Here is a 15,350-nt window from a genome sequence, read left to right on the forward strand (position 1 = left end):
AATAATTTTATGGCTGGGGGTCACCACAACATGAGGAGCTGTATTAAGGGGTCACGGCATTAGGAAGGTTGAGAACCGCTGGATTAGAGGATGGACCAGAGCCCACATGGCCACAGAGCTCAGAGCCCAGCAGGTCCTTGGAGCCATCATGGCGGGGGTAGGGGGGCTCTTTTGCACAGATGCCTGACATGGCCTACCCTCCCTGGGGACAGGGGCCACCCCAATCCCCAACTCCCACCCCATGCCTTCACTGACCCATCCAGCCTCAGAGGAGACTAAACTAAAAAAACTAGGGACTGGCCGTTTCTAGGAAAACAAAGGCACCCAGGACATAGCAAACGGAGCCGGTGAAGATCCCTGCAATGTGCAGGGGGGTGAACCAAGTCAGCCTGAGCAGAGAGTGAGTTCTATGGCTCAAGTTTCCGACGGTTGATTTAAAACTTAATAATGAATGAAATGGACCGCAGGCTGCTACGAGCAGGCGAGAGACAGACAAAAGCTCAGATTCGGCCTCACTGACCTTGCTCTTGTAACCCTGAGGAAATCAACCACCGCCCCCACCCTCTGCAGTCCCCAGCCGGCCCAGCTTAGCCTCACAGATGTAACCCAGCAAGTCTTGCCAGAGGCAGCCCAGACCCTCCAGAAGGGAAAGGGCAAAAGGGCCACACTGCCAGGCGTGGGCAGACACTAGCACACACGCTTGCACACATCAGCACACTGACATTCATACTCACAGGCACACATGCAGCCCCCGTGTCACTCCCACAACTCAACACAAATTTAAACACTCACACACACAGCTACACACACTATCACACTCACACACGGTCACCATAATTACATACTTACACATGCATACATATCCATTCATACACCATGATTCCCACTATCACTCACACACAAAATTAAACACGCATGCACACATGCACACACTCACACACACACACCTGCAGACACACGCACTCACACACACCATCACACTTCACAATCACAGGGACCCCGGGTCCTCACAGCTGCCTCTGCTGCCCCAGGCAAACCCCCAGACTTCACGAGCTAGCAAGCCGGTGAAGGGTCTTGCAGGGTCCCCCAGGCTAGCTCTGAGTCTGCTCCTGGGCTACACCCACCACCCTGATGTCCACACAGGCCCCCGGTCCTGGCCGTGGGAAGATCTGCCTGACCCCAGTGGGTACCACCAGCAAAGCTCCTGCGTGTCTGGCAGCTCCCCACCTCTGAAGCCCAGCCACCCAGCCTGATGTGGGCACCTCCCAGAATGCACTCCCAGAGCGAGGCACCTGCTCCCTTGGGGGTCTCCCGTTTCAGGGCACTTCGGACGGGAAGGAGGCAGCCGCTGCCAGCACCTTGGATTAGATGCGGCAGGAGGCAGCCCAGCCTCTGCCTGGTAATTCTCAGCACCTGCCAGCTGGGCTCCGCAGGACACAAAGGGACCCAAGGGAGGAGATGACTGGAGCTGGGGCAGCTGGGGGACTCACTTGGCCCCTGCCCCTCGCCCAGCTCAACCAGCTTTTTATTATTTTAATGTCTTAGTTCAGACCCACTCAAGCTGTCACAGACCTTTCTTGGGTGCCTGGCCGCTCTAAGGGCTTTCCCACAACCACAGACAGGGGGAACCAGGACCCCTCCCACTGTACAGACAAGGAAACTGAGGCACAGCCACAGTGACTTTCTCCAGGGTATGGCAGCGCCAGGACTGTCCCCAGTCAGGCCTCTTGACCACAACAGGGTCTGGGCGAGCTTCCGCGAGCCAGCTGAATGAGACTGCACCTGTGTCGGTGAGACAGGGAGAGGGATCCCCGCGTCAAGCCTCCCGTGCAGGCATGGTCTGGGTCTTCTTGGAGCCCTCTCTGACACAACGACCGTGACTGGTCCACTGTCTGCATTTCGGGGAGGGGCCCACCGAGGCCAGAGAGGCCCAGGGTGAAACGCATTTGCTCACAGACTCTCCTGCCACCTGCCCGAGGATGAAAGCAGGCACCTGCACCCCAAATCCTGTTTACTCATCCATCCCGTGAGCATTCTTCTTACTCTCTGTGACTCAGTTTACATAGCTGAGAAAAGGGAATCACTGTGGGGTGGATGAGAAGAATGAATGTGAAAAAGCACTATTATTCCATTTATATGAAATGTCCGGACAAGGTACATCTGTAGAGGCAGAAGAAAGATCAGAGGAGACTGCAAAAGAGGCCTCCTTCTGAGGTCATAGGAATGTCCTAGAACTGGATGGTGGCAAGGCCTGCACAGCCCTACAAATTTACTAAAAGTCATTGAATTGCTTAAAAAAAGTGAATTTTATGGTGTGCAAATTATACGTCAATAAAGCTGTTAAAGAAAAGCACTATTTGGCTGATAATAATTAGTACTAATTACTGCCACTCGTGCTAATAATATGAGCAGCGACATTACTGAGCATGTCCCATGTGCCAGCACTGTGCTAAGTGCTTCTAGTACCACAGTTAATTTCCTCGCGTCCTCACAGCCACCAGTCACATCCCGCTGAGGAGGCTGAGGCGTGGAGAGGTGAAGGACATGCCCTCCACCTCACGGCCAGGTGCCCATGTCGCCCAGAAGTGCGGGGTCCCCTCACCTCGGCCCCATCAAGCTTTGAGAAGGACAACCAACCTGCCTGATACCCCCGTCCTCAAGGATGCCTAGTTGGCTTTATTTTTTCACAAACAAGTTTCAAAACTAAAGCAACGTCTGTTATTCTGTGAGCGACAAACAGCACCCCCTGAGATCACAATCACTTGAATTGAAATGACAATAAGGCTCCTTACCCCAGGAAAGCCCCCATCAAGGGGAATGGGCACATTTTTTGACATAAAAAGCCCCAAACTCAGAGTACCCTGTTTACAGCCTTTTACTCTCATAGCATTGAACCTGGCCTGCTGCCGCCCCACCCCTCCAGATGCATTCTGCTTTGGGGGTACTCAGCTCTAGGAGCAGGTGGAGAGGTGAGCAGGGGCCGAAGTGCCCAGGGTGTGTGTGCAGGATGTCGGCAGAGGAAGGAGGGGCCCTTACCTTACAGGGGTGTCACTGCCCTCACGCCCACTGTAAGACACCACACAGATGCAGCCGCTACCACATGGGCCTTCCGGCAGATGCGCAGAAAGGAGAGGGGTGCAGAAACGGGGCAAAGGCTGTTCCCAGGTCCCCTTCAACTTGAACATTCCCGAACTCAGGGAGAAGGTAGGTTCACAGCAAGTCCAGCTCAACCAGTTACCTTCTGAATCCCAAGTAAATGCTTGCCTAGATTTTACTGTGTACCCTCCATTCTTCTAAGTGCTTTACATGTTAACTCATTCAATCCTCTCAACAGCCCAATGAGAATGTACATTTATTCTTGTTTCATTTACAGGTGAGGCAACGGAGGCACAGAGAGGCTGAGCAACTTGCCCAGTGCCACACAGCTCGCAGGCAGCAGAGCCAGGGTTCACCCCCAGGCTGTGAGTCGGGGCTTCCACCCATGATTTTACACTGCTCCTCTCCTTTGGGAGGGAGCACTGTCACATGAGGACACCGGTGGGAAACGGTGACTGATGCCAGGCCCGCGGTGTCCCCCTCCCCGAGAGTACAAAGAAATGTAACAAAATAAGTAGAAAAATCACTTTCAAAACGGAGATTAAAGTCGTTTAAAAAATGACTAATCCTGCAAAAAGGCCTGGTAGGAAATGAGTTCTGTGAGCCTTTTGCTGTCTGCTGCAGAAAGAGAACCAAAACACGCATAAAAGAAGGGAGAAGTTTTGATAAAAATTCAATTAAGTAGAGAAAGAACATTAACTGGGCTTCAGAAACATCACCAGCAGAATGCGCGGGGATCCCAGGCTCGCGTGGCCACACTTGGTGAATTCTTCAGGTTGGTGCTGCGGCAGCCTGAACATGGCCACAGACGCACCTTGTCAGGGCACAGCTGAGTGGCTGCCACCCAGAATGCCTGGGGGCACAGCACCTCCTGTCACAGAGAATCGAGTTGGGGCTGCCCAGGAAGTGCCTGGACAGACAAGGGAGACTGGCCAGCCCGTAGGAGTGAGCCGAAAGGGGGACCTTCCTGCAATGAGGGGCACAGACTGAGGAGGACGTGAGCCCCCATCACCGAAGCTATGCCCGAGGAAGAAATGGCTCTGAAAAGAACACCGGGAGGTTCCCCTGCAGCAGATGAGAACGTGAAAAGGGCTGGCACCCAGGCAGTCCCGGGTTTCTAGGACATCCCTGGGCTGGGCAGCGCCATTCAGGTGAATACAAATGACTGGGTGGATACTTCAGACCATGAAGGAAGCTGGCGCAGAGCAAGCGACGCGCCTGGGGGAGATGCGCTGGGGACAGACAAGGGCACAGGACAGAGGCCATCAGGAGACCTGGGCCTCAGCTGCCTCCACTAGATTGTGGGCAGCTGGCATTTTGGTCTCCAAAGTCCCTTCTGGATAAATATAAAGGTCATTTTGTACTGTATTCCAACCATCCAGATTGTCCTCATGACAAAAAGGGCCTGACAATCCTTCACGAAGTCCCAAGAGGTCTCCTTGTCACTCACCCATTTCCTTGGGAGAGTGAAAACTGCCAAGGAGACAAATGCCCTCCAGGACAAAGCTCCCTGGTACTGCAGGTAGAACCCTCCTCTACCCCCAGCAGGAGCTCCAGGAATGGAAATCGCTGTGGCCCCGCTTGGAGAAATGGGACCCCACGCTCAGGAGCTTTTCACACCAATCCCGTATGATACAGAAGGTCCAGAGCGCGAAGGGGACGTCCAGGGTGATAAGTTGGTCACTGTTGCCTAGAGCACTGTGTTCAGAAGGATTCTGAGGTCATATCTGGGCTCAGAAGACATGAGTGCTGAAATCAATTGGTGATGTCTGCCACGAGCAGAGGCGTGTGTGAGTGAAATGCAAATGGGAGGAAGAGGTCTGCTGGCACCAGGGCTAGAGAAGAAGCCATCAGATTGCTTCCTCCAAGAAAGGAGCGGCCCATCCTCTCTGTAAAGCGAGGCCTTGGGGCAGGGACCCCAAAAACCCTGTTGTGAAGGCAGACACAACAGGACACGGAAGATACTGTGGAGCTGTGCTGTGCTCTGCAGAGGGGTTTCTAGCCAGAGAGAAGGGTCACCTACAACCTGGCTGACAGTGAGGCCTGCCCCAACTGGGCACAGAGCAGCTGGACAGGCTGGGATTGCAGATCCATGTCCCAGAGCCTGAGGTGACCAGAGCCACGAGACATGAACGTGGTTCGGGGCACCCCACAGGCTGCACGTCCCACAGAGGCAGCCAGAGCCTAAGCCAGTGGCTTTCCCGACATGAAACGGTGTAACATCGGCTCAGGTCATCTGGATGTATTCCTCACTGCGCTCTGGGAAACTTCAAATCTTTGCCCATCTGTCTTTCTGCACCCCCTAGAAACCTGGTACACTGGAGGGAACATGGATCTGGGGGGAGCCCTGGTCCCCAGAGGCAGCTCTGTTGCTGGGAGGCTCTTAGGGAAGTCACCTTCCCTTTCTGAGCCTCTGCCTCTGTGACACTGGTGGACGGGGCTACCTCTGAGGCCCTTTCCTGGAACTGCTTCCAGGAAACTGTGAGGCGTGCTTCCCTGAGAGGCCTCAAGCTCCCCTCCCAGCAAACCTCCAGGCCAGCGTGGGGGCCTGGGTCCCATGGTATGAAGGCCCCAGGAGGAGACGGGGCCACCAGGCCAGCGCTTCCAGGCTGGGTGGGACATCCTCACTGTCTCAATGCCCCCAGAGGCAGAATCCAGTCTCCAACTCGGCCCCAGGGAAGAGGAGACACAGCCTGGAAGGGGACAGGGTGCCCGCCCTGTTCCTTGCCTCCCACCAGGTGCCAAAGCCGGCCATCCATCTCAGAATCTCCACAACTCAAGTACCCCACACAAGTAGAATCAACATGGGGGTGCGGGGGGGGGAGGAGAGGACGTCAGCAGACCATCACTCATCTTATTTCATAGACGGGGAAACTGAGGCCGCACAGCAAGGAGAAGGATCCAGGATTAAACTCATAAAAAAACCCAGTAGTTATTGTTTATGGAACATTTTCTACAAGCCAGGTCCTTTGCCAGCATTTTCTCATTTGATTCCCACAACCATGAGGTGGGTACAATTACCCTCCCCTTCTTCGTAACTGTGCAGACTGAGGCTCCAAGAAGAAAAGCCACTTCCTGGGCACACGGAGGTAGCAAGTGGCAGATGCCACACCCCGCCCCATCCACTCACCAGCCACCAGGCTCTGCTGCCTCTCCAGGCCCTGACTCTGAGGTCAGGGCCTGTCCCACCACAGAAGCTGCTCCCTCTTTCTTGAGTCCAGGCCCTATGGCTCGAGGGGAGCCAGGGGGAGTCCCACACCCTACAATCCCACCTGCCACGAAGGCAAAGTCACGTTCTGAGGTGGGCGAAGTCAGCAGTGGACCCCCAGGCGAGGCTGGCTCTGAGGCCAAGCACCAATGCATGTAGCTGGCCGCCTTCCTCTCCTGATGGCCGACAGAGCAGGCTGCTCAAATAACCTTGTGAAACCAACCGTGGAAGAAGAAAGCAAGAGAGAAGGTCTAGTGACGCGATGGCTGGCTTCAAACATGGAAGGAGGCCACAAGCCACAAGCCAAAGGCTGTGGACAGCCTGGTAAACCTGGGAAGGCTTGGAGACAGATGCCCTCTAGAGCCTCCGAAAAGGGACGCAGCCCTGGTGACAACACGAAGGTAGCCCAGTGCGATGGCGTCAGACTGCCGGCCTACAGGACTGTAAGGTGAGAAATTTTTGTCGTTTTAAGCCACTAAGTTCATGGACGTTTGTGACAACAGCCATAGAAACTCGGACAGATTTTGGTTCCTGGATTCGGGTGCTGCTGGAACAAATACCAGAAAGTGTAGACGCTTCTCTGGAAATTGGACCATGGGCCACGGCTAGGAGACTTTTCAGGAGTATGACAGAAAAAGTCTATGTTGCCTTAAAAAGACTGTTCATAGAATTATGCATGTTAATGACTCTGTTAGTGAAGACTCAGAATGAGGCAGGGAGTACAATGGAGAAAGCCTGAATCACCAGGCAAAAGACCTCGATGGTCATGACCAGGCTGTAAGACAAGCGCAGACATGAAAGCACCGGGGGTGGGGCTGAGGAGCAGGGTATCGGAACCTGGAAGAAAGGGACCCCGAATATAGTGGCCGAGAGCTTGGTGGAACTGTCCCCCTTATATGGGAAGCAGAGCTCGTAGCGGGTAAAAGTAGATATCTAGCTGAGGGCACTTCCAGACACAGGCATGGCCTGGTTTTTGTTTTTTTGGTTTTTTTTTTAATCTTACAGCTTCTAGTAGAGAGGAAAGAGATAGACTGACAGAAGTACCAGAATTTGATGATTTGGGAAATTCTCAGCCTGCCCAGATTGCAAGACACTGTAATTAGGAGATGCACGATCAGAGACGCATGCTCTGGGGAAAAAGCTGAGGGTGTAACTGCACATTTTGCTAATAGCACAGAAAAATCAAAAGGTCAGAGTATTCCGTCACACAAAGATTAAGGGTGTGACTCACGCAGTCCCTGGGTTAAACCAGAGAGCGTCCAGGAAATTTAGAGGCATTGGCCTAGAGCTGTCTCAGGAGAGAATCGGAAAGTAGGGATGGGGTAATCTACAAAATATCTAGGGAGGAACCTGTTTTCTAATGGAGTAGATCCCAATGACATACACAGGAGACCCACAAGTTTCTTGAGAACTTGATACCAGCAGAAACACTACTAGCTTGGACAAACAGAGAGAGAGAGAGAGAGAGAGAGAGAGAGGGAGAGAGAACAAGACGAAAGTAGACTCCCCAAATTCTACAGGCAGGAAGTAGGCTAATAAAACTACTCAGCTGCAAACAATATGCTATCTTTCATTGAAAAAAGAAAGGGAGGGAGGGGTGACTCAGAGGGTGAACCTGAAGCCCAGAAGGCAAAGCTGCAGCCAGAGGGTAGAATGTTGAGCCCAGAGGGTGGGGCTATGAGCCACAGTGGATGACATCATTACTGCACTGGGGTCCGAGTCTGGCATTGTAACTAGAGGCCAGCACATGCCCTCTTCGTGATTTCATTTCCTCAACCCTTGGGAGAAAGGATCAAAGCGACTAGTCTCTAAGAGCCTCTGCAGCTGTAAGAGGCTGTGATCCATTAGAGATGTCTGCCCCGGCTACAGAAATGAGGGATGGCAGGCAGTTGGCATCCCAGTTTTCTCCTATCTCCTCGTTTAAGTATGCCGTCTGCAGCTGGCTCTGGGGGCTGCTGAAATGCCACCTGACAGCAAAGAGTCACCATCAAGGCCCTTAATAAACCTCCGGAAGCCAAAACTGTTAGCATAAGCTTAATGCAGCTCAGTCAATGGCAGGGAGACATCAGCCACCGGGAGACAGCGGAGCCACACCACAGGCAACATACAAGCTTGCCTAGACCAAGCTGCCACTCATGAGCTGCGTGACAGGGCAAGTTACTGCACCTCTCTGAGCCATTTCCTCATGTACAGATGGGGACAATAAGAATGCTTACCTTACAAAACGGGTAATGTGCATATGCTGCCAACCAGTCGAAACACGTTGGCTGAAGAACATGAAGGGGGTCACTAGTGTCACTGACGCTACTATCGTTAATTGCAAATCCCCTCATTTGTATACATTTAAATTTTTACACGGCACTTTCACCCCCATTATTCCATTTGACACTGGAGCAACTCTGTAGGGTTGTGAGGCCACGAGCTGGTTATTCCCATGTGACCAATAACTCCTATGGGGTGTGCCACACACCCAGGAAGGCTGGGACGGAACCCAGCAACCGCCCCTCTTTCGCACTCGAAGTAGCTGGGTTTGCACAGTAAGCTGCGTGGTCACCCCGCGGATGAGGAAGCAGAACAGAGAGGTTAGGTCACATCCTGTTGTCACAAAGCAGATGGTAAATGGAAAAGCTGGGATAGGACTCCCAGCCCAGGGCTTTCAGCCAGCTGGACTGACAGAAATGATGACCTGAGCAGCAGGACAGAGATCACCACGGCTGTCCTCTTGCCAGACGGTCTGGGGTCCATCCAGTTATCAGCTATCTTGTAAAAATACCAACATTAGATATCAGGCACTCTCAAAGTTGTTTTAAAAGTCCACATTCACTTCTGGCTTTTCTGGAAGGGGCTGGGGAGAGCTGGTGGCATGGGCTCGGCGTCTCGCACGTCCATGGGAGGGCTCAGCCACCACCGTCACTGGACCAGGTCTGCTCACCCTCCTGTTTGCCCAGACCCATGGGGCCCCCCTTCCCTGTTACAGGGTGTCCCAGGCTCTGGGGGCATTTGTGTCTGCTTGGTGGCAAAGGGGCCAGCAGTGGCTTAGACTCCCGGCTCCACCAAATTCATTAACCTCCCTCAGTTTTACAGATGAAGAAACCTGCCTCAGTTTCCTCATCTGTAAAATGGGGCTAAGAATAGTCCCAACTATAGAGTTGCTACGCAGATGAAATAAGGGAATATTTGTAAAGTATTATATACGAGAAGTGTTCTATAATGTATAAAATTAGTCAGTAGCTACTGGCTCCCGGATCAACATAAGGTCGCAGGTGAGGGAGCAGGCGATAGTCGTGAGGGTTTGAATGGACAGGTGACAGTGAGCGGGGTCCCGTCTCCCTGAATCCTGATTAACAACTAGGAAGCTCTAAGGCAGTGGTTCTCTACCTGTGGGTCGCAACCCCTTTGGGGGTCGAACGACCCTTTCACAGGGGTCGCCTAAGACCATCGGAAAACAAAAAGATACTTACATTATGATTCGTCACAGTAGCAAAATTACAGTTATAGAGTAGCAACGAAAATAATTTTATGGTTGGGAGTCACCACAATACGAGGAACTGTATTCAGGGGTCGCGGCATCAGGAAGGTTGAGAAACGCTGCCTAAGCTAATAACCTAGCGTTACCCCTGCAGAGGATGGCTTTTCAAAGCCAAGGACAACAGACCTACACGGCGGCGCACAGGGACCCGGCACTTGTCACCCCAGGATGGCAGCGAGGAAAGGAGCCTTCAGGGACACTCAGCCCAACCCTCTCGTTATATGATGGAGAAACTGAGGCATCAGCAACCTCACTAGGGCTTGGGCGTGGGTCTCTAGTCTCATGGTGGAGAAGGATGGGAGACGAGGTCTGACTCCCCAACACCCCTGTCCCCTCACCCAAGGGGGCTGCCATCCCAAAGGGCCGCTGGACCCCCAGGACAGGGAGGGGGCCCCCGCCTTTCCCTGGAAGCGCCTGACCTCACAGAACACACAGTCTGCCCGGCTGCTCCACCCCTTAGACAAATTTACTTAGCACTGATATCGAAAATGCAATTGCGCTTGAGTTTTATTGCAGAAATTAAACATACCAGGAAAAAAAAAAAAAGCCAGCATAGTCAATTCACCCGAGAGCTGACTGTGATCAGACTAACTAAAGCAGAGAGTCCCGATCAGCTCCTTTGGGGAAGAAGGGCCCCCCAATCTGCCCCTACGAGAGATGCCCCAAAGATGGGGTGCTTATGGCTAGTGGAGGCGCTCCAGAAGGTTTCCCCATCAGCCCGCTGGCTGGGGCGTCCCTTGCACCCCAACATCACCCTGCCCGCCTCCCACCTACTCCAGGGAGGAGAAAGCTTTTCCTGAAGTCGTCTCCATGAGCTTTCTCGAAACGGCACCGCCAAGCCCCGGAGCAAAGGGCTCTCTGCTCCACTGGAGAGAAAGCAAATGCTTTTGGGGTTGGATCACTGTTTTTCTGTACTCCCTTTGGAGATCGGCGGAGCCCACATTCGGCCGCGTTCGTGGACCTGGGACTGGAAACAGCTGCGCTCTAATTACATGTAAAGTGTACCAAAACATCCCTTTTATCACAGACTGCAAATCTGTTAGCATCTGTCTCTCCTTTGTTTCTTCCACAAGATACAAGCTTGTTTCTACATTTTTCTCACCTGTAGCGGTGATTAAAATTCATTATAAATGAAAGGAGTGAACAGACAAACAAGTTCCTCTGTGTACCGTTCTAAACTCAAATTAGAAACAGCTGTTTGCTAATTCATGCAGCGATGTTTGGTCGTGCTCTGTGAATCAATAATAACTCACCCTATTGATGCAGAAATTTGGGGACAATCCGTATATTTAACTCGCCACTGGCTTCTCCAGGAAGGATTGTGGTGGCAGCTACTCTGACCACCTTCAGGGGGCCACAAGGAGGCTTGGTTGGCACTCTAGGGGCGTCCACCGCAGCCCCAACAGGGAACCCCAAACTCGGAGCACACAGCCGCCCTCCCCCAGACATGGGCCCTGGCAGGACCAAAAGGAAATCCCGAAATAATCTCCTCCTCTCCCCCCACCCCCAGAACCACCAAAATATCTGTGTGTGTGTGTGTGTGTGTGTGTGTGTGTGTGTGTGTGTGTGTGTGCGCGCGCGCATGCGCATGTGCGCATGCATGCATTGGCGCACGCAATGTATTATATATAACATACCTATATATTATACTATATACATATATCTTGACTCTGATTAAAAGCAAACTGCACACATCCTCCAGTGGCCGGAGGGAGCAGCAAAATTAAAAGTCTAATTGGTACCCGGAACAATTTAAAACTATTAACTATAGGTGAAGCTTTACTGTAAGGAAATAATCCTTCGATGGGGATTGAGTTTGTCTGGATAGCATTCTTCCCTTCCCTGTGCTTCAGCTGCTGAAGACAGAGCTACAGAATGGAAGTCTTCAGAGTTTCTGAGAAGGGTCCAGGCATGTCTGCTAACGTCAGGGAAAGGGCGTGTGGCATTCCAGAGCTGTGTCCCCAGCAGGGCCTTTGGTCACGGCACAGTCTTCACCAACTCAGGTGTGTCCCAGCCCCCACCCCATGACACCCCATATCCATGCCCAGGGAACTAGGACCCTGGGGATATCACAGCAAGCCCAGCGCCAGCTCCTTCAGGGACCAGGTGACGGGAAAGTGGGTGCCAGCTATGGGTCTGTGTGTGGGTGTTCTTTCTCCTTGTGGGGAAACTGGTGAGCAACACTCGGAAGCCCATCCTGCCACCACAGCACACCAAACCTTCTCTGTCCTGGCTAACAGGCCTTCAAGACACTGCCCCCAGGAAGCCTTCCTTGACTCCCTCTGCCACTGTCAATACCCCTCCCTGACCTGTGGACACTGCCACGGGCCATTTCTCACCCTGAATTGTCGCTCTTGGTATTACTGTTTATTTCTGAGTCCTTTGGGTGCCCCTGTGTCCTGTGCATCCTTTCAGGTCTGGGACACAGTCGCACTGAGTCACTTTTTGAACTTCAGACTGGTACCACCTCCCAGCCCCGCCCTGCAGCTACCAACTGCAGAGCCCTCTGTGTGTCCCAGCATGGTGCCAAGCTGTTCATAAGCTCAACCTGGCCAAGCCCTCATCTCCATCCTATGTGGTAACACCATCATTTCCCCCATTTACAGACCATACTGGAGGCCGAGAGAGCGAGGGCCCTGAGTTTCACAGCAGCTAGTGGAACAGGCCTGAAATGATCCCATATTTCCCCAAGAAGCCATCAAAGCCACCCACTGTTATGAGAGAGCATACCTCGCCCTGCCCAGCCTCTGAGCCCTTGTTCAGGATACGGTGATCCCCAAGAATGCCCATCCATGGCTACTGCCTACCCAAACCCAACCTGGTACGCAAGGCCCAGCTCTGCCCACCTCCTAAGCATCCGAGGGACCAGGGCTCCTGAATGGCTGCGACTCAGGCCTGGTGGTGGTTTCGTCTGGGCCTAAGGAGACGGCAGTGCATTGCATCCTAGACGTCTGCAGGGTGTAGGCACAGACTCCTCAGCAGGGCTCGGGGAGCTTGCCCTTGGGGAAGGCCAGTGGGCTCAGCCCTAGGCAGGGTCAGGAAAGGGTGAGCCTGGAGGATGTGCCATCTGGAGAGGCAGGAGTAGGCTCTCCACTGAGCCGTGTTTCCCCAAAGCATGGGAAATGCACCGCTGTTAGGCCCACAATGGTTTTAGGGGGCAGTCAGTTTACTAACGCTGCCACCTGAAGTGAGAAGTGAGTGCCCCTCCAGTTCCCTTGCCAGCCCTCACTCACATCGGCCGCGGGCAAGGCCTCTATCTGGTGCTGGGTCTTATCTCTTCCCTAACATTCCAACAAAGAGAGGACAGGCCCTGGGCTGGACATTCGCAGAAAGTCACAGCTTTGTTTTTCATTTACTTTAAGGTTACTGTCTACTTACAGCAAACAATACTGAGTTTGCAGAATCCAGGAAATGAATTAATTTACAAAAAAGAGAATCAACTTAGAGAAAAATACTAGGTAAACCACAGCACCAGCGATACTCGAATGTTGTAAAAATCAAAGCCGAGGGGTATAAATGACCAAAGCTGGGCACCCCGTGTGGAAGGGGGCGTGGCCACTCCAGGGCTTTGCCCTTGAGGTTAATTTTCTTCCTCAAACGCACATCACTCTCCCTTGCAGAGCATACGAGTAGATCACTGGAGCCCGGAATGTGAAATGGGTGGACGAGGTACCCCTAGTGGGGTTTCTGGTCATCTGACCCAGGGCAAGTCTTCGGCTCTCAACGTGGCAACCCTCTCTCCTACTAGCGCCCCTACCCCCACCCTGCCCCCACTAGCTAGGGACCAAGGCCCTGGAGGAGGTCACAGCAAGCCCAGCCCCAGCTCCTTCAGGGACCAGATGATGGGAAAGTAGGTGCCAACTAGTAGGTCTGGGAGATGCAGCTGGGGAATACCTGTCCTAAGAGCCTGCTGCCACACCTGGCCTCGCCTTGGCAGTCCCCCACCTCTCAGGCCTTGCCCCCAGTCCCCAGAGACCACCACTCAGCTCTCTGAGCTCACAGCAACCAGGGCAGGTGCCAGGCGGAGGTGACGGGCAGGTCGCCTGACCGGGGCCTGAGCCAGGTTCAGGAGATCTCAGCAGCTCAGTGCCCTCTGACGGGGGCCCAGGGAGAATCAGAACTTGTTGGCACAGGGTTGCCACCCTCCCCTCCAAGTCTGGCTGGTCCAGGCCGAGTTCGGCAGAACCCACGGAACTAGCCCAGGCCCGCTCCTGGTAGGCGGGACCAGCCCTGGACAGCACGGTAGTTCTGGGGCTGGTTCCAGCCTCGGGCAGCGGTGCGACCTTGGGAAAGCCCTTGGCCCTGGGCTCTCCTGCCTCACCAGCAGAACGTACAGTAGCTGGGATATGTGGCTTTCTTCCCGGAGATATGGACACAGGGAATGCTCAGTGAGGGCAAAGAACGTGCAAGCAACGAATAGACAACCAGATTCATGTTATAAATTTCACAAACCCCCATATCACAGGAAGCCACATGGTGCCTCTAACCTAGAACTCTGAGCTTAGGGAATGATTGTGAATAGGCTATATTTTATATCCCATAGAATGTGCTATAAATGCATAGACTACTCAGACAATAAATGACATTTATTATGTGCTAGACATTTCTCGAGTGTTTGCTCCATGCCACACATGGTGTCTCATTCAATATTCACAAGTCTGACCAGTTATTATTGCCAGCCCCATTTTGCAGATAAGAAAACTGACGCTCACAAAGGTGAATTAACATACCCAGGGTCTTATAGGTCAGAAATGGCTGAGCTGGGCTTTGAGTATAAGTCACCTGAGCTCTGAGTCTGTGCTCTTAGCCACATGGGACTCCTGTGTGAATCACCGTATCTAAGTCACGCACTCGGGAACAAGAACACACGAACACACACATGAACACACACACGAACACACACACACACCACCACCACCACCACCACCACCCCTCCCCACGGCTTCCCTGAAGCAAGGGTCCTGGGAGGATGTCTGCTCCGGTCCCCATTTTCAGCCCCAACACCTCCCCCGAGGACATGGTCCTCGGGCTGGAGGGTCAACCTTGCAGGGACAAGGCACACTGCTGTCTGGCCTGGAAGCACAGAGCTGCGGCTCTTCGGTTCCATCCAATCCATCCGCAGATGGAGAACCGAGGCCTCTCCCGCCTCTGGGAGGAGGCAGGCAATCCCACCAAACACTTGCTTTCTTTGCACCTACAATGTGCCAGGTGTCCCCTCTGCAGCTGCGTGAGGCAGTCAGGAGCTTGGTCCCGCTTTACAAAGAGGACACAGAGGTCGGAGAGACAAAGGGGCCTGCGGTGACAGGCACTGTGGATGCACAGGCGGTGTGAGCGCAAAGGCCTGAGGCTCCACCTCAAGCTCCACCAGGTCTCTGCCTGTCTCCAGCTCGGCCCAGAAGTGAGAGCTGATGCCCCTCAAGGCGGCCCTCACTGAAGGGGGGCTGGAGGCAGTGGGCCCCTTCAGAGCCCATTGCTGGGGCATCTGGCACATGCACGGAGGTCCCAGCAGAATCGTGC

General features: G+C 53.4%; 1 protein-coding gene across 3 annotated transcripts in view; it reads right to left on the bottom strand.

The window, feature by feature from the left end:
• The window catches only part of ZNF423 (zinc finger protein 423), a 319,048-nt gene that overhangs the window by 136,401 nt on the left and 167,297 nt on the right, over window positions 1–15,350 (bottom strand). The window lies entirely within an intron of this gene.

The sequence above is a fragment of the Hipposideros armiger genome, unplaced genomic scaffold (genome assembly GCF_001890085.2).
Source record: "Hipposideros armiger isolate ML-2016 unplaced genomic scaffold, ASM189008v1 scaffold_4, whole genome shotgun sequence".
In the NCBI taxonomy this organism is placed as follows: domain Eukaryota; kingdom Metazoa; phylum Chordata; class Mammalia; order Chiroptera; family Hipposideridae; genus Hipposideros; species Hipposideros armiger.